We start from the raw sequence: 19194 nt of genomic DNA on the forward strand, positions 1-19194 counted from the left end.
CCGTTGTTCACATAGGGACTTTCCCCATATTTTTCAATCTTCTGCTCAAGAGAAGAAGAGGGGAGTTATGCTGGCTATTAGCGGGTCTGTATCCTTCACCTATTCAAGGGTGGTGTTGGATGCAGACGGACGCTACATCATTTTAAACTGCACTATTGATAATTGTTTGTATACAATCGTAAATGTGTATGCACCTAATGTATGTCAGTTGAGGTTCCTACGCAAGCTCTGTTCCAAGGTTGCTAAACTTAAGGTTGCCAAATTGATCATGTGTGGTGACTTTAACCTGGTGGTGAACCACGTCATGGACTCCTCATCCAGAGGTAAATCCTCCGCACCCACTCTCGCTTCTCTTATCCACTCAGAGGGACTCCATGACGTGTGGCGCTACCAGCATGCTTTTATATGGCGATGCAATAACTCCATCTTATCTGATCCCACCTCCATCACATTCCTACGCTCTCAAATATGGGAATTCTTTCACAATAATGATACCCCTGATATCGACCCCTTCCTACTCTGGACCACACACAAAGTCTTCGCCAGAGGTGTCCTCATTCAATTGGGCTCTAGAATCAAGAAGAAATTTCAGGGCAGACTAAATTCTCTTCTCAAAAACATCCATTCTCTTGATGAACGAAATAAAACTACTCCTTCCCAATCAAACGCCTCTAAACTGTGCTCCCTATGCTCTGACCTCCGCAGGCTTCTGACGGAAAAACATAACGCAATGTTGGCACGGATACGTATGCGCTATTACTCGTCTCACAACAAAGCAGGCAAATTTTTGGCTTCCAGGCTTGAGGCCAGGAGAGTTAAAACTAAGATTGATCATATTATACACCCACACACTGGAGCCAAACTGTCGCACCCTCAGCAAATCTCGGATGGATTTGCGGACTATTACAGTTCCCTTTATAATCTTAAATCTGACACGGACACCCCTTTAACCTACAGAAGCAGCCATACACGCTTTTCTCCATACATTGAAACTACCATTTTTGACGGAAGACGCCCTAAAACAATTGAATAGACCTTTCACTCCCCAGGAATTAGCCGACACTCTGAAAACTTTACCAATTAACAAGTCCCCGGGCCCTGACGGAATGACCAACGAATATTATAGACCTCTCCAAGACCAATTGTCACCATACCTTTTGCGTTTATTCTCCAACGCAGTAGACTCTGGCTCCCTCCTATGTGAAATGTTACAAGCCAACATCACAACCTTTCCCAAGCCCGGCAAACCTCCCACCACTCCCGCCAACTTTAGGCCTATCTCCCTACTGAATAATGATGTGAAAATATATGCCAAGCTCATTGCTAATAGAATAGCCTTGATCTTACCATCCCTTGTTGGGGGGGACCAGATGGGATTTGTTAAGGGCAGACAGGCTCCTGATGCTACTAGAAGGGTAATCAACCTTCTCCACCACGCTGAGCGCACAAAAACACCTTCTCTGGTTCTTTCCATAGATGCGGAGAAGACGTTTGTCCGCGTTCATTGGGAGTATATGAGAGCCGTCTTGGAAAAATTTGGGTTCTCTGGCCCAATGCTATCAGCTATTTTGACCCTCTACACGGAACCGACAGCCAAGGTATTGTCAGCTGGTACCTTGTCCAAAGCATTCCCTATAACAAACGGCACACGCCAAGGCTGCCCGCTGTCACCTCTCATATTTAACTTAATGATTGTGCCCTTGGAGGAATCACTTCGATGCCATCCCTTGATCTCGGGTTTTAAATTCCAACGCTCCCACCACGTCATTACGCTTTTCGCTGATGACGTGATACTCAGTCTCACGAATCCCATCGTGTCCCTCCCAACTGCCCACCAAATTCTTCAAACAAACAAAACAAAAAATCTGTGATCCTCAATATGGGTACGCATGCATCCACACTCTCCCACCTTCAAACTCAGTTGCCGTATTCATGGACGTCTAAAGAAGTACAATATCTGGGCATCCAACTGACGTTCCCCACCTTTAAACTGCTGACTGCCAACCTCAAACCTCTCATGACTTCTATATCGACAGATGTAACAAAACTTAAATCAACTGAATTATCCTGGACAGGTCGTATCGCCACCTTCAAAATGGTATGCCTACCTAAAATCCTGTCCCTATTTCGTTCCCTTCTGATACATATACCCAAAAGACTTATTACCCCCCTCACTAAAATTCTTCGTTCATTCATATGGCAGAAAAAAAGAGCAAGATGTTGTTGGGATTATTGTGGATTAAATAATAAGAAAAAAAAATGGATTTAAAAAGCCATGTATATTCAGTCTCATATTGATTTTGAATAGTGCAGCTTCCATCTTGTTTGAAGGTGAAGGAAAGTTCATATATGTTCTGTTGCAAAATGTCTGTTACAAGAGAAAGTAGAATTTCAACAGAGGTCTTTGTATGTCTTTTAAGATCGTAAATAAGGTGTACATAGACATCTCTTCAGATAAGACATAATGGTAATGCCAGTCTGTCTGTAAGTATTTAACAATGGACAATACCCCAGTATACTCTATCAGACATTTAAAATGAACTATATAAGTTTTTAAAGATACATTATTATGTGTATTATTATGTGTGAGAAGATATTAGCAATAATTATGTCATTATATTATGTAAGGCATATACATATATATTTAGGAATGTTATATCACATTTTGGGTTTATATTCTTACAGTAGTAATCTTACTTAGAATACTTTTCTATTAAGTGTAAGAACATGTGTATCTTGTCACTAATTACCTTATTTCAGAGAAGTTTGTGTTTAAGTGTTTAAGGTATCATAAATACTACAAGCCAGACACTATAAATCTTCCAATCCTAGCCTAAATGTCTGACAGTAATGTCAGCATTCAAATAATTAATGGATCTTCACTAGACAGACAGGTCAAAGGTCATCAGATACGAATATGTTCTAATTATTTTAAATACCAAATCTAATGAACGGTACAATACTGCTCCCTTTGGACACACTAATAAATGCAGTCTTTGGATAATGAGATATTTCCAATATATAAATATTATATTGTATTAAATAATATAATTATTGAAATGGCATTACTTGCCAAGATGAATGATGGAGATTAGATGGACATTTATGTATGTACTGAGAGTATGGACATGTTTTTATGCTGCTTTTATAGTTAATCTTGAATATAAAGGAATCATCATTTAACTTTATTATCCAAAGTATTGGGTTAATTATTAGGAGTGGTGCGACTATGACCTCACCAGTTAAGGTATAGAATATCCCAACCAAAGGGGATAATGTTTCATCCCTCTGGGTTTAACATATGGTAATTTTAATAGTCCTTTGTTCATACCATATAAAAAGAAGAACCCAGATGAGAGACAGGACATTACATTTACACAACAGCCATTACACTTGCAACATACACACTACTACATCCATCGATATACTCATCTTTACATACGCCATCTTGCTCCATCATTTATCTGAAACTTTGAGGGACACCAAACGAAACTCCTCCCTCACTAACCACCATCTTGGGAAGGCAGCCATCTTAGGACTCTGGTAACGACCATTTGAAGCTAGCAGCCATCTTAAGTGTGGTAAATATAACTTTGCTGTGGTATTTGATTTTATTCATAATTGTTTATTTCCTTCCTTATATGTTTTATATTGCATATTTAAGGGTAATAGGATTACAATCCCAGCCGTATAAACATAGTAGATTTTTCTCTAAAAAGCTGATTTTTGTTTTTATACATTTTTATTAATATCAGATTTAGCGCATTATTGCGATTTTAGTCTTTGGTTTTGCATGGCTTATTCTCGCTCCATCTGCAGTGAAGTGACTTTCGGCTATGCAATTCACAGACAATTGTGGTCTGTTTATATAGAACACTAACCTATGGTTTATGCTATACCTGGGGAAATGGTAATCTTGCTTTCACTTTCATTATTGAGCTAAATATCACATTGCATTTATTGTTTGAAGTTTGTATTTTATGTAGAGTTATCTTTTTGTGTCATTTCCATTTTTGATCATATATTGTGAATACATGTCTTGTGAATAAATATTTTATATATATTCCATACTGTAGACTGTACTCACTAAGATTGGTATATGCTTTTAAAAAGAAATTAATCAATTAAAAAGAATTTGCTACATATTGATTTGTGGAAATAAGTGGAGATTCTCCTTCCTCACAGATCTTTGCTTATTGACATAAATAGACACTGTTATATTCAGAGCAATATAAATATTCTGACATAATGGAGGCACAGCGAGATATTATTATTAAATATTCTTACAATGTGCGCACGCACATATGGTACGTCATAAATCGGTGGGCGGCTTGGGGCTCCCGGATAACTTAGATTACTACCATGCCTCTCGATTAGCCCCTTTACAACACTGGATCTCTCCTCAGTACATGAACAAGCAGGATAAGACGCATCACACATACCTATATAGCATCAAGGGGTATGTAGTTCATGTATAGTCATTAGTCTGGTGTAGTTGATGGCTGAAATAGATTACACTCAGGGCCAGCTCAGCTGCAGAGAGAAGTCAGCTCTGAAAGTGAAAATAAAAACAAAAAGCAGAGAGCCTCTAAGGGTTATCAGTTTAATTAAAAGGGTAATGCAGGTATAGGAAAACTGCTCACATTTAAAACAGTATAAAATAGCTCATCTGTTAGGTTGTCTGCAGGAACACAGGGGTCCACGGCTGGATATTTGTTGCTCCAAGAGGTGGTGCAGGGGATGGTGAAGGAGGAAGATGTCTGGAGAGCCAAGAGACCAGACAGTAGGATGGCCAGCAGCTTCAGGAAGGTGTTCTGTTCCTCAGGGAGACACCTGGTGAGCCGAGAGACCGTTAGGTAGGATGGCTGTCAGCTTCAGAAGGGCGCCCTGCTCCTCAGTACATCCAGCGCCAACAGATAGGGGAGCCCAGCGTGACAGATCCAGCAGCCAATCGCACAACGCTTTTCCGAGCGTGCGCAGTAGCCTCACAGGGCGTGCGCGCTCCTTTCTCAAGTGCAGTGGCATGACACAGAAGAGCTGAACAAGTTTATCGCATACAAATAAAATCGCATTAAAAATTTTTTTTTATAGAAAATGGTTATTTAACAAGGTAAAAAGACATACATCGGCTCTAATCATAATATGGTGTTAACATCTAGCTCTTCATTTAACCACTTTACCTCCGCTTACATGGAGGCTACTGCGGCAAAGTGCCGCGATCCCGTCCAGCGACGTAGACCTACGTCGCTGGACTCCGCCCCTTGTGGGCGGCGCTCGCGCGCCGCCGGAGGCTCGCTCCCGCTGTGTTCATTCACAGCGGGAGTCGGGCCAGCGGAGGAGCAGCGGCGATTGCCGCTGCTCTGCCCCGATCGTCGGGGATCGAGTCTGGAGATCCGCCCGCTGTATGTAAACACAGCAGGCGGATCTCCATAGTGACAGGGACTGACAGATTGGATTGTTCAGCATAGCTGGACATCCGATCTGTCCTTCTGTCACACAGTCACCTCCCCCCCCACACGTCAGTAAGCACCAGGCATACATTAACCCCTCCCTCTCCAATAAAATTAACCCCTTCCCTGCCAGTGTCATTTTTACAGTAACAGTGCATATATATAGCACTGATTACTGTAGAAATGTCACTGGTACCCCCAAAAGTGTCAAAAATGTCAGTCAAGGGTCCGATCTGTCCGCCGCAATGTCGCAGTCCCGCAAAAAAAATCGCAGATCACCGCCATTACGCGCTAAAAAAAAAACACCAAAAATGACAGAAATCTTTCCCTTAGTTAGTAAACGCAATAACTTTTGCGCAAACCAATCAAAATACGCTTATTGCGATTTTTTTTACTAAACATAGGTAGCAGAAAACAAATTGGGCAAAAATTAAAAAAAAAATTGATTTTTACATTTTTTTGGGGGGGAATTTCATATAAAAAAATGTGAAAAATATTGTTATTTTTTCAAAATAAACGCTCTTTTTTTGTTTATAGCGCAAAAAGTAAAAATCGCACAGGTGATCAAATAACACCAAAAGAAAGCTCTGTTTGTGGGAAAAAAAGGACGTAAATTTCGTTTGGGTACGGCGTCGCACGACCGCGCAATTGTCAGTTAAAGTCGCACAGTGCCGAATCGCAAAAAGTGGCCTGGACGGAAGACAGCAAAATCCTCCGGTGGTAAAGTGGTTAAACCCTTGGGTGAAAGTGAATCAAGGGTATAGATCCAAAATGTCTCTCGTTGGCATAATTTGGCAAATCGTTCGGCCTCAGATGAAAGTTTGGGGATAGACTCTATTACCCAAACCTTCAATCCTGATGTGGACTTGTTGTGGAACTCGAGGAAATGGCGTGGTACGCTATACCTCCTTGATTCACTTTCACCGCTACTGCGGCACTTTGCCGCAGTAGCCTCCATGTAAGCGGAGGTAAAGTGGTTAAACGAAGAGCTAGATGTTAACACCATATTATGATTAGAGCCGATGTATGTCTTTTTACCTTGTTAAATAACCATTTTCTATATTTTTTTAATGCGATTTTATTTGTATGCGATTTTTTTTTCTTTCATGTGTTTATTTCCTTATTGCCGCTTTAAGTATTGTGGTCCGACTGTCCAGCCCATTTATAATGGCCACTTTAAGTCCATCTGTATCCACCCAGCTTGAGTGCTGGCTTCCTATAAACTTGTTCAGCTCTTCTGTGTCATGCCACTGCACTTGAGAAAGGAGCGCGCACGCCCTGTGAGGCTGCTGCGCACGCTCGGAAAAGCGTTGTGCGATTGGCTGCTGGATCTGTCACGCTGGGCTCCCCTATCTGTTGGCGCTGGATGTACTGAGGAGCAGGGCGCCTTTCTGAAGCCGACAGCCATCCTACCTAACAGTCTCTCGGCTCACCAGGTGTCTCCCTGAGGAACAGAACACCTTCCTGAAGCTGCTGGCCATCCTACTATCTAGTCTCTTGGCTCTCCAGACATCTCCCTCCTTCACCATCCCCTGCACCACCTCTTGGAGCAACAAACATCCAGCCGTGGACCCCTGTGTTCCTTCAGACCACCTAACAGATGAGCTATTTTATACTGTTTTAAATGTTAGCAGTTTTCCTATACCTGCATTACCCTTTTAATTAAACTGATAACACTTAGAGGCGCTCTGCTTTTTGTTTTTACTCTCCTCAGTACGATCTTCCATGGCTACCCATAGAATCCATGCTGTCCAACACATATGTTACCTTAGTGCCCTTCTGCTGGCAGATGTCTGGAAACCCTTAGCCCTACATTCCCTTCCGGCCACCACGCAGGCCTCCCTACAGTCGTGGAGACTCCTGCTCTCCCAAATCCCACAATCCTTGCCAACAGTGTTGGTCCCCCTACCATTAAATGTACTGGGCGTACTCCTCCCTTGTGTCCATATTACCAAACTCCCATCGGCAGGCATAACTACAGTATCACAACTCTGTCACAATTCCTCTATCAGACCTTTCACTGACATCCAAAGGGAATTCTCACTTCCTCCACAAGCTATTTATATCTATAACAGTATATCCAGCTTCTTGTTAAAACATCCCCCTCCTGAGGTACACCTTCCTTCTTCTGTGTGGGTGTTTCTGACTAATCCCGCTTTCACAATAAAGGGCATATCCCTTTTCTACAACCTCTTTCTACAAAAAACTCTGTTCCACAAAACTCCACATATTTCTAAAGGGGAAGATGAACTTCAGTCCACCTACTCAGACTCTCAATGGAAACTGGCGATCCGTACATCCTATAAGGTTACCCAATGTGTGAACCATTGAGAACAATCACAAAAAATACTAACCCGGTGGTACCTCACCCCCTACCGTCTCTCCAAAATATACCCAACCCTTAGCCCACATTGTTGGCATAATTGTGACCAAGTGGGAACAATCATGCATGTCTTCTGGTCATGTAAAGGGATCACCAGTTTCTGGAAGAAAGTCTTTGAGATAATTTCAAGCACCACAGGTGTTTTGCTCAAGCCAGATCCTGCACTAGCACTTCATTCTCTGGGATTAGAAAACATTCCCCATAATGTGAGAACAATCTGTGTACACATACTGATAGCAGCTAGGACCCTTTTAGCACGATACTGGAAAAAATCAATCACCCCTTCCCATTCGGTACTGATCCACCTAGTAAATATGCAATTCTCTCTCGAAAAAGCATACGCATACTCGGTCTCCCGTGGGTAAAAATTCCATAAGGACTGGCTTTTATGACAACAGAGCACATACGATGCACAGATCTAATGTAGATGTTTGTAAGTCTCACCTGATACGAATCCCCTTTTTCCTGTTCAACTCATGTTATGGTTTTACTTGAATTCTTGCTGACAGCAACTTATGTACTATTGGTTTGTGTTCTGTGAACTGTTTCCTCAACACACTATGTATCACAGTTTATGTTATGTTATGTTCTGTTTTGAAAAATTTATAAAAATCTATTGAAAGTAAAAAAAAAAAAAAAAAACAAACATGTAAGGACCTTGAATGTTAAAAAAAATACTTTTTCTCCAAACCCTTAGAGAGATCCACCCAAAATGTTGGTAAACATAACAGGAATTTGAGAAATAGGTCCACATTTAATCCACCTACCTCTAATAATAAATGAATGACCTTAATGACCTTGAAAAATTCAGATTAAGAAAGTAAATGATCCAGAATACATTAGGAAAGGGATAAGATCTTTGGAAGAGAGGAAAAGTGTGGTCATTTGACCTGCAGATAAAGGGAGAGATATTGTTCTCATCATCATGTCTAAGGCATATTACAAAAATAAAATAGAAAGATTACTTAAAGACAAAGATACATATAGACTACTTAGTGGTGATCCAATGAATCAGTATAAAGGTGAACTATCTAAATTAATAAAAAGAGGTGTCAAGAAAAATGTTTTGAGTAAGAAAGAAGCAAAATATTTGAATGTCAATCCCTGCTTACCTTAAAGGTACGAAACATTTATTGCAGATCTTGGATAATATTACCATAAATGATGCTCCATATTATTTGGTAATGGTTGACGTCAGCTCCTTATACACTGTGGTTGAACATGCTGACGCATCTGAAATATCTGTTGGACTGCCTGGCATTCGGACACTAGCACAATTACTTTTGGTATGACAACAGATATTTCCTGCAGACCACTGGAGTGGCCATGGGAGCCCGCTTTGCTCCTAGTGTAGCTAATTTATTTTTTGCACATTAGGAGTCAGAGGTGGTATTTGCCAATAAACAAAATGAGTTATTATGCTATAAAAGATTTATAGATTATCTGCTCATGATTTGGAGGGGAGATTTCTCCTCTCCTTCATGGACAGACTAAATTTGAATAATAAAAATACAATATTGGGTTGGAAGCATGATAGACAGAATATGTTTTTTTGGACCTGAAATCTTCTTACAAGATATTAGCACCAGGTATTTTGGATCGACCCAGTAGTAAGACAGGAACACTTACTCCCTTACTGACTGATTTCTACCGTATACTTGTGGTAGATGCTTAGCATATAGAACAACAAAAGGATGTAACCATAAAAGAAAGGAGTTTATAACATGCTCTTCAGAGTGGGTGGTGTATATGCTCGAGTGCCCTTGCAAGATCCAATATGTGGGCTGTACTTCTTGACCCCTATTGTAGGGCTACGAGAGAATATAAATAATATTAAAAAGGGCAAAAAGGACTATAGTGTTTCTAAACACTTCAGGGAGGTATATGATAGGGACCTAGAGAGGCCTTAAATTCTGGGGGGTTGAGAAGGTAAAAAATCATTGGAGAGGAGGTCATTTTAGGCGAAATTTGAGACAACGTGAATATTTCTGGATTTATGAGACCCAGGTTTGGCTCCTAGGGGTCCTAATGTAGACTTCAACCTTAACTGTTTTATCAGTAATAGGTAGATCAGAAATGAATGAATGTAATGAATAGATATAGAGGGAAAGAAGAGATTGATACATATATATTTATTTGTAGTTATACTTGGGTATCTATATATATTGGTATATGGGACGATTGTAAGATTTTCTTTTTATTGTGGGATATTTTAGATTGTACCCTAGCCTGCTCCAGGGTGGTCCGTATAAAGCTATGCGAGTCCTTATTATTTAAGTAGAGGGTTGATAGTAGTGGGTATGCAGAGAGGAACATGAGAATGGGATATTGTTTAAATTGGTTGTTCCATGGTCCACAGGAAGTGGGCGGACTCATATAGACTTTGGGCAGCCGATGAGAAGTTTCCATGGTAACACACATTGATATACAGTAAGGGCTTGGGCTAGAGGGATTTCCCATCCTACTGAAGAAACCAAATACATGGGGACACGAGTATAGAAGGGAGGAACCCAGCCTGTAATGTCACAGAGCCACTGCTAACCTGGCCAAATGGAACGATCCATCCCAGGAGTAGAAAGGAGGGTGGTCAATCCCAGCAACCACCAAAGAGAGTGTAAAGCAAACACACACACATCATGGGTTGAACTGGATGGACTGATGTCTTTTTTCAACCTCACAAACTATGTAACTATGTAAAGCCCTGACAGTCTGTGGTGAGGGGTGATCTATCCCAGGTGGAGAAAAGGAGATCCACCCATTGTGAACAACAAGAAAGATAGCGAAAAGCCTGGAATATTTATCGTGAGGTGAGCAGGCATTTTACCAGGTGGTGGGATTTCACTTTGATTTAATAATAAGAAGAGCATGGTGGTTGTTCATATTGATTGAAAGACTTCATTTGCTTCATTTGGGATATATATATATATATATATATATGTACAGTATCTCACAAAAGTGAGTACACCCCTCCCATTTTTGTAAATATTTTATTATATCTTTTCATGTGACAACACTGATGAAATGACTCTTTGCTACAATGTAAAGTAGTGAGTGTAAAGTGTGTATAACAGTGTAAATTTGTTGTCCCTTCAAATTAACTCAACACACAGCCATTAATATCTAAACCGCTGGCAACAAAAATGAGTATACCCCTAAGTGACAATGTGCAAATTGGGCCCAAAGTGTCAATATTTTGTGTGGCCAACATTATTTTCCAGCACTGCCTTAACCCTCTTGGATATGAAGTTCACCAGAGCTTCACAGGTTGCCACTGGAGTCCTCTTCCACTCCTCCATGATGACATCACAGAGCTGGTGGATGTTAGAGACCTTGCACTCCCCACCTTCTGTTTGAAGATGCCCCACAGATGCTCAATGGGGTTTAGGTCTGGAAAAATTCTTGGCCAGTCCATCACCTTTACTCTCGGCTTCTTTAGCAAGGCAGTGTTCATCTTGGAGGTGTGTTTGGGGTCGTTAACATGTTGGAATACTGCCCTGCGGCCCAGCCTTTGAAGGGAGGGGATCATGATCAGCTTCAGTTTGTCACAGTACATGTTGGCATTCATGGTTACCTCAATGAACTGTATCTCCCCAGTGTCAGCAGCACTATGCAGCCCCAGACCATGACACCCCCACCACCATGCTTGACTGTAGGCAGAACACACTTGTCTTTGCACTCCTCACCTGGTTGCTGCCAAACACACTTGACACCATCTGAACCAAATACGTTTTTCTTGGTCTTAAATCAGACCACGGGACATGGTTCCAGTAATCTGAAGTAATAGTCTGCTTGTCTTCAGCAAACTGTTTGAGGGCTTTCTTGTGCATCATATTTAGAAGAGGCTTCCTCCTGGGACAACAGCCATGCAGACCAATTTGATGCAGTGTGCTCCTTCAACCTTTATAGCAGTGCTGGCAGCACTCAAATGTCTATTTCCCATAGACAACCTCAGGATATGACACAGAGGATGTGCACTCAACCTCTTTGGTCGATCATGACGAGATCTGTTCTGAGTGAAACCTGTCCTGTTAAACCGCTGTATGGTCTTGGCCACTGTGCTGCAGCTCAGTTTCAGGGTCTTGACAATCTTCTTATAGCCTAGACCATCTTTATGTAGAGCAACAATTCTTTTTTTCAGATCCTCAGAGAGTTCTTTGCTATGAGGTGCCATGTTGAATTTCCAGTGACCAGTATAAGAGAGTGAGAGCAATAACACCAAATTTAACACACCTGCTCCACATTCACACCTGACACTTTGTAAAACTAACGAGTCACGTGACACCGGGAGGGGAAATGGCTAATTTGGCCCAATTTGGACATTTTAATTTATGGGTGTACTGACTTTTGTTGCCAGAGGTTTATACATGATTGGCTGTGCATTAAGTTATTTTGAGGGGGCAGCAAATTTACACTGTTATACAAGCTGTACACTCACTACTTTACATTGTAGCAAAGTGAGGGGTGTACTCACTTTTGTCATATACTGTATATATTTTTTAGTAATCATCACTGTTTTTGTTATGGCCACTGTATTTATAATTACTAATGGTTGGTTACTGTCAGCTTTTCTATCCCTTTATGCATCTCCCGCAGCAGTAGTTCTCACTTCAGACATTATGTCTAATTGAATTCACATCACCAATGGAACAAGGCAGGGGTGCCCCCTTTCTCCAATTATCTTCACACTCCCTATGGAACCCTTAGCGTAATGTGTTAGTATGCACCCTCACATTACAGGTTAATCTATGACTGGTCGCAAACAAAATCATTATATTTGTGGACGACGCCTTGCTCATAGTGTCTAACCCTAAAACCTCCTTCCCAGAAATACACTATATCCCATCCCAGTTTAGTAAAGCCCCCTTTTGTTTTAAGCTGAATACCACTCAAATCTTGGGATTTAACTCTCCAACAAGTCTCTGTACCCTCATACTGTCACATACCTGGGCGAAGCCCAGCTGACTAGATGGCTTCCCCTTACACCTCCTGTCCTGTTTTTCTCTAAGGCGATGACAGGATATAACAGGTTAAGGAGTGGCACTGGTGCCTTGTAGGAGATCCTAGCTGGGAGATTCTTTCAGCAGACAGACTGGAGAGCTGGCTGATGTGAAGACACAGTAGCAGGCATAGAATGGCAGGCAGCAAGCTGGCTGGTAACAGGCAGATGCAGGATACTCTGGCAGATGTGAAGGTACTGAAGCAGGTGCAGATTGGCAGGTGGCAGGAAAGCTGGCAAGCAGGTGGGTGCAGGCAAGAGTCAGTCAGCAGAGGTGCAGAATTGTGAACCAGAGTCAGAGCCAGGCCGGGGTCTGTATTGAGCGAGCGGAGAAGGTACTAAAACAGCAGGCAGAAGGCAGAGTCAGATCACTAGCCAGAGTCAGCAATAGGTTATTAGGAACAAGCAGAGTTCAAAACAGACCAGGTAAACACAGAAGCAAGCACAGGATCAGGTCACAGATGGTAGAAGCTTATGCACCCTTCAGCAACCTTCTGGTCTTTATGTATTCCTACTTGCTCACGCTAATGCATGCACGAATTGGTGCACATCTAGCTGTCAGAGAACTATCTAAAATAGACAGAATAGGGGGGAGGAGCGACCGCTCAGGCAAGATGACCACATAACATCTGAGCTCTATGTGCAGCTCCCAGGGATCTGACATCCACACCACACTGAAGCACTCATCGCAGTGCACATACCTCTCTCCAGCACCCGGCAGGATTGTCTAAGAGATGTTGCAAAGAGCCCCAGCCGCAGAAAGTCTCCTGCTTCTTCCCGCTTGTGCAGCACGGGCTACAACAAAATAGAGGAGAGGGACACATAAACATGGCTGCCGCTGGCCCTCTAGCGGTACACACAGTACAACAGGGGAATGGCAAGACAGAGCCTGATAAAGCAGGGAACAATTCAGACTTCCCTCCCCTCTCTCCCGGCACAAGAAGCCCAGTCAAGTCAAGGCCTAAAAAAGACCTGCCTACACAAGATGCAGAACCAGACATGGAGGTATGTGACTGAAACTCCTTACAAGCCACTACAAATGCATTACCAGACCCCATAGCTTTATTCCCAACTGCAGATAAGCCTATATCCGATACTATGCTAAAAGACATGCTCTTATCTCTCCGTTCCTCATTACAAGCTGACATGATGGCATGCTTTAATAAGCACTCCACAGAAGTACAACAACTAGGTGATAGAGCTAACCACTTAGAAGGTGCTGTGAGTGCCTGTACCATCTTTTTCAACACTGTGGTGGATGCTCATGAATCGCACAATGAGGAAATTGCTTGGCTAAAATCAAAAATAGCGGACTTAGAGGACTGCTCTCACCGCAACAATTTAAAAATTAGGAGTATTCCAGAAATGGTCCATGCATCTCAACTCCCTCATTACATTAAAGAGCTATTTCTGGCAGCAGCACATCTCTTCAACCTATGGATCTCACCATCGACAGGATTCCCAGAATCCCCAAGCCCTCATTCTTACCACAAGATTATTCCAAGGGATGTCCTCATGAGGATCCATTTTTATCAAGTTAAAGAAATGATTCTTGCAGCATTTCATCAAAAAGACACACTCCCTGAACGAGCTTCCAACCTCCAAATCCTACCAGACCTCTCTGCATATACACTCCAGAGATGAAAAAACGTGCTCTCTATCACAAAGGCCCTCAGAAATCATCAAATTAACTATCAATGGAAATACCCTGCCACGCTCAAAATTACACATGAAGGCTCCATATCCATTGCTAACAACTTGGAAGACAGCATTCGTCTATTGAAAGAATGGAAAATTGTTACAGATGACCCTCCACACCTAACATCAACTCAACCATTCATGAAGATCTATGGAGAATGGAAAAAAGTGTTGCATATAAAAATCCACATCCGCGTGTGTGGCCAGCTGTAGGGGCGTGTGTCGCCAGCTGAAGATGGTCGTGTGAGCAGTGAGCTCCGTCCACCTCTACGAACACCTCCCTGGGCGGCAATGATTAGCAGTGGCAGCAGCTTACTCTGATGAGTGCAGGTGCAAGTGCAGGTGCACTGATGGACAGATCGAGCTCTCAGCGTGGAGTGAGCAGCATACGGTGTGCAGCTCCAGCCGTTTGATCCATGTCCATGCTGCATGGCTGCATGACTTTTGGTCAGTGACTGCTAACTCCCTGGCTCTCAGCTCCGGTCTTCGGTCTTCATATCCTGAGCTCTCCACCTTGCAGGTTAATCCCGGACCTTGTGAATAAATAAATCCGCGCTAAGGATGTCAAGGGATTAGTAAAGTATGTGCACAAATAAGCTGCAGCCTCCCTTAAACTATAGCCAAAGGCTATAAAGATAGATAAATAAAATGGAAGGTGATGGCGCTGCTTATTTTATAAAGTGCAAATAAATATAAGATGTTTAAATATACAATGTTAAAACATAAATATGATTGAGGAATAAGTAAATAGATAAAAGATGCGGAGGTAAAAAAAAACCAATAACCAAGTAAAAAGATCAAACGTATGTAGTTATAAGGGATATAAAATAATCTAAAAATATTTTAAAGGTATATAAGAGAAACAACCACCAGAGGGCGTAATAAATTGCAAGATATGACAATAAATATGCTTGTGTATATGCCAAAAAATAAAAATAGACAATATAAATATATGACAATACTCAATGAATTGATAAAACTTATAAAAGGTGTTGGTTCCGCAAGTGATAATATAAATAATAGTGGATAAATTAAATAATAAATAAATAGTGAATAAGTGATAAATGTGCGGGAAACTTTTATGCACGGGATGGGTGTGCAAAAAAACGGTTGGTATACAGTGCAACAAAAGGTGATAACAAATCAATAAATATATCAAGGTGAATCAAAAATAAATATGCCAAAAAAAATTTTTTATATAAATTTGCAGGTGGATACAAAGGTGCGGGAAATCTATTTGTGCAACGATTTATTTATTATTTAATTTATCCACTATTATTTATATTATCACTTGCGGAACCAACACCTTTTATAAGTTTTATCAATTCATTGAGTATTGTCATATATTTATATTGTCTATTTTTATTTTTTGGCATATACACAAGCATATTTATTGTCATATCTTGCAATTTATTACGCCCTCTGGTGGTTGTTTCTCTTATATACCTTTAAAATATTTTTAGATTATTTTATATCCCTTATAACTACATACGTTTGATCTTTTTACTTGGTTATTGGTTTTTTTTACCTCCGCATCTTTTATCTATTTACTTATTCCTCAATCATATTTATGTTTTAACATTGTATATTTAAACATCTAATCCCGGACCTTGACCTGGCACCATCCACCATCCATCCATCCATCCTGTGAGGGTTGCTTGCAGAGGCTTTTCCATCGGTTCCTGGTGCACCTCTTGGCATACCTACCTCCTGCTGTACCTGCTGTCCCTTCTTCACCGCTTCTGTGCTGTAATGTGCGGGCGGCTGCTGACCAGCTAATGACCAGTTAGTGACCGGTTTGTGATCGTTGGACACCCAGCGGACGAGGGAGCAGAGGAAGGAGATACGTGAAGATAAGTGAAAGGTCTGGTGTACTCCACCGCTTTGCCTTGGTTTTGCGGTGTTTGCTTGGTTGTGCTGGGGTGGTATGCAGTTTGAAGCCTGTGGGACCCTGATTGACCTGCTCGGATGGATCCAGCAGAAGTAGCAGCAGCAGAGAAGTCAAGATTGACAAATGCTATGTGAGGATGAGAGATGGTATTTCAAGCAGTACATGTACATATACATATAGTATATAGTTTATATAGCTTATATAGCTCATATAATCTCTCTCACTGCTAGACTTTGATCAGCATTATTCCCTCCCCCCCCCCCTTTTGGGAAATCAACTTTAGTATCAATCCTCAATCACTAACTGTGTTTACTACATTTTTTCCACTGCTAAACTCAAATACCAATACTTTGCTGGTTTGGAAGTACCAATGTAAAGTTTTACGGATGTATCAAGGCTTGATTGAGAATACCTTTCTTTTTTGATTATCTCTTAGGAGATTTTGGGACTGACGGGTGTTAAGATAATTGAGCAGGACCTGAGAGAAACAAGAAACTGAGAAATGAGAATCGTGGAAAGAGGGGTGTGAGAAAAAAAAGGGTGAAAATAAGTGAAAGGTTAAAAAGGGGGAAGGTCAAAAGGATAATGCTTACAAGGTTGCAAGCTACGACTCATTCTGCGTCCCACATCCCCATTCATACTACCCATACCTCTGGGTTTGTCCGTGATCCCCCTCTCACCCCTCTTGCTTTTGCTACCTCTGCCACTAATATTATTAACTCTACAAGTGTCTCAAACTCTGACACTACTTCTATACCCACATTAATTCCCAACTTTGACTCTGCTCCAGTTTCTGACCAATCAGTCTTTTCTGAGAAATTTGGAAAAACATCAAAACAAATATCAGAAGATAAAGAGATGCCTAGACATCGCAAAAAGCAAACCCCCCCCCCCCCCAGCGATTAACTGATTTCTTTCCATTGACTACACTGGCTCCTCTGGGTCATTATTGGGGCCAATGGGAGGAGAGGAGCCCAAGACCGCTGGGATCATGACTATGGATGAGAGAGACCCTATAATGTCAGATCCTATAGCCCCAAATGATGGCCATCTTCTGAATCAATCAACCAAGTGCCCAGCGGAGCAACTGCTGGATCTTAGGGAAAATGCAATTTTAGTCACTGTTAACTCTTCCAACCCTCCTATTCCTTGGGACGCTATATCTGAGCCCTCTGACCCTTTGTTTAATATAGGAGCCAAAGGTCATTATGGGGAGGACCAACTTGAGGCTACAACACTGAACTCAGACATCAATACCCAAAACGATCGACCTTCACCATCATTAGAAGTAGCTAAGGAAGGTCTGATTGAGGGGTTTCCTACTTCTGACCAAGCAATATCTGAGACTACTATGAAAAAAATTTTGTTGTCTTTGAGAAAAACGTTGTTTTCTGATATTTCTGACATGATAACACCTTTGAGTAAAACTACACAACTGCATAGCGATAAGATTGTACATCTAGAAACAAAAATGTCTGATCTATATGTTGCGCATAATGAACTTGTGGATGCACATGCAGATCACGAAACAGATATTCAGCACCTCCAGAATAAATTGGCTGATTTGGAGGATCGAGCAAGGAGAAACAATATTACATTTAGAGGAGTCTCTGAATCTGTTCTCCATAGCGATCTGACAGGTTTTGTACAACAATATATGAAATCTCTTATCCATGCGTTGAGTGATGTTGAATTATGTGTAGACAGAGCTCATCATATACCCAAACCAAAGTTTCTGTCTGACACAGTTTCAAGAGATATTCTTATACGAGTGCATTATTATCATGTAAAAGAGAAGGTAATGATAGCGGCAAGGAAAAATCCAGCACTTCCCGAACAATTTAGGGGATATCTCTATATTCCGATATTTCGCAACAAACAGCAATGAACAGGAAGAAATTGGCCCCTCTTACCAAGATATTGCGATCTCATAATGTTATTTATAAGTGGGGATTTCCTACAAAATTATTAATTACATGGAAGGGAAAAACATTCCCTGTTCACAGCGTGGATAAGGGGATACAACTCCTTAAAAACTGGCAATTGATCACTTCTGATATTTGATTGAGGGAACTGTGGAGATGTAGTGGGAGAGGATTTGGAGGTTTTTGTTTTGCCTCCATCCCTCCCCCCCTAACACCCTCCATGTAAATCCGATCAGGGGGAACAGAGAACAGAGTAGGGGACACAGGGGGGGGGGGGGGGTGGAGGGGAATTAAAAATCTATTGAAATGATTCGGGAGTTTATTTAGTACTTATATTGCAAGGGAGGTATGGTAGGACAGGGCTGAGCACTATTGAGAGCATATTTATCTCTCCTTTAGGGAGAGTAGGTTGGTGTTATAAAACACTGTTAATTTGTACCCCCGTTTTAAGCAGTAATAACTGCCCATTTGCCTGCAATGGTTCAGGCATTTCTTTTTTATTATTATGTTTTGTGTATAGTCTGTTTTTTTCCTTTTTTTAGGTTTTGTTTTGTTTTCTTCCTCTTCCCCTTCCTTTTCCTATTACCCTTCCCTTCCCTTCCCTTCCAGAAAGACAAATTATAGGGATCCTAGGGGTATACTTGGAGAAATGGTTTGATAAGAATACAGATAGCTGTATAAAGCAAATTTGGATACAAAAAAAGTTGAAACTAAGAGATCCTAGCAGCAAAAGAGTAAATGGTTTATATATCTAATGCCATTGACTATTGTTTCTATAAACACTAAAGGCCTTAATAGCACCTATAAAAGAGTGGCGTTATTGAAGGAAGCTAAATCGCATCAAGCTGATG

The sequence above is a fragment of the Pelophylax lessonae genome, assembly GCF_965119305.1.
Source record: "Pelophylax lessonae genome assembly, chromosome: 2".
Lineage (NCBI taxonomy): Eukaryota > Metazoa > Chordata > Amphibia > Anura > Ranidae > Pelophylax > Pelophylax lessonae.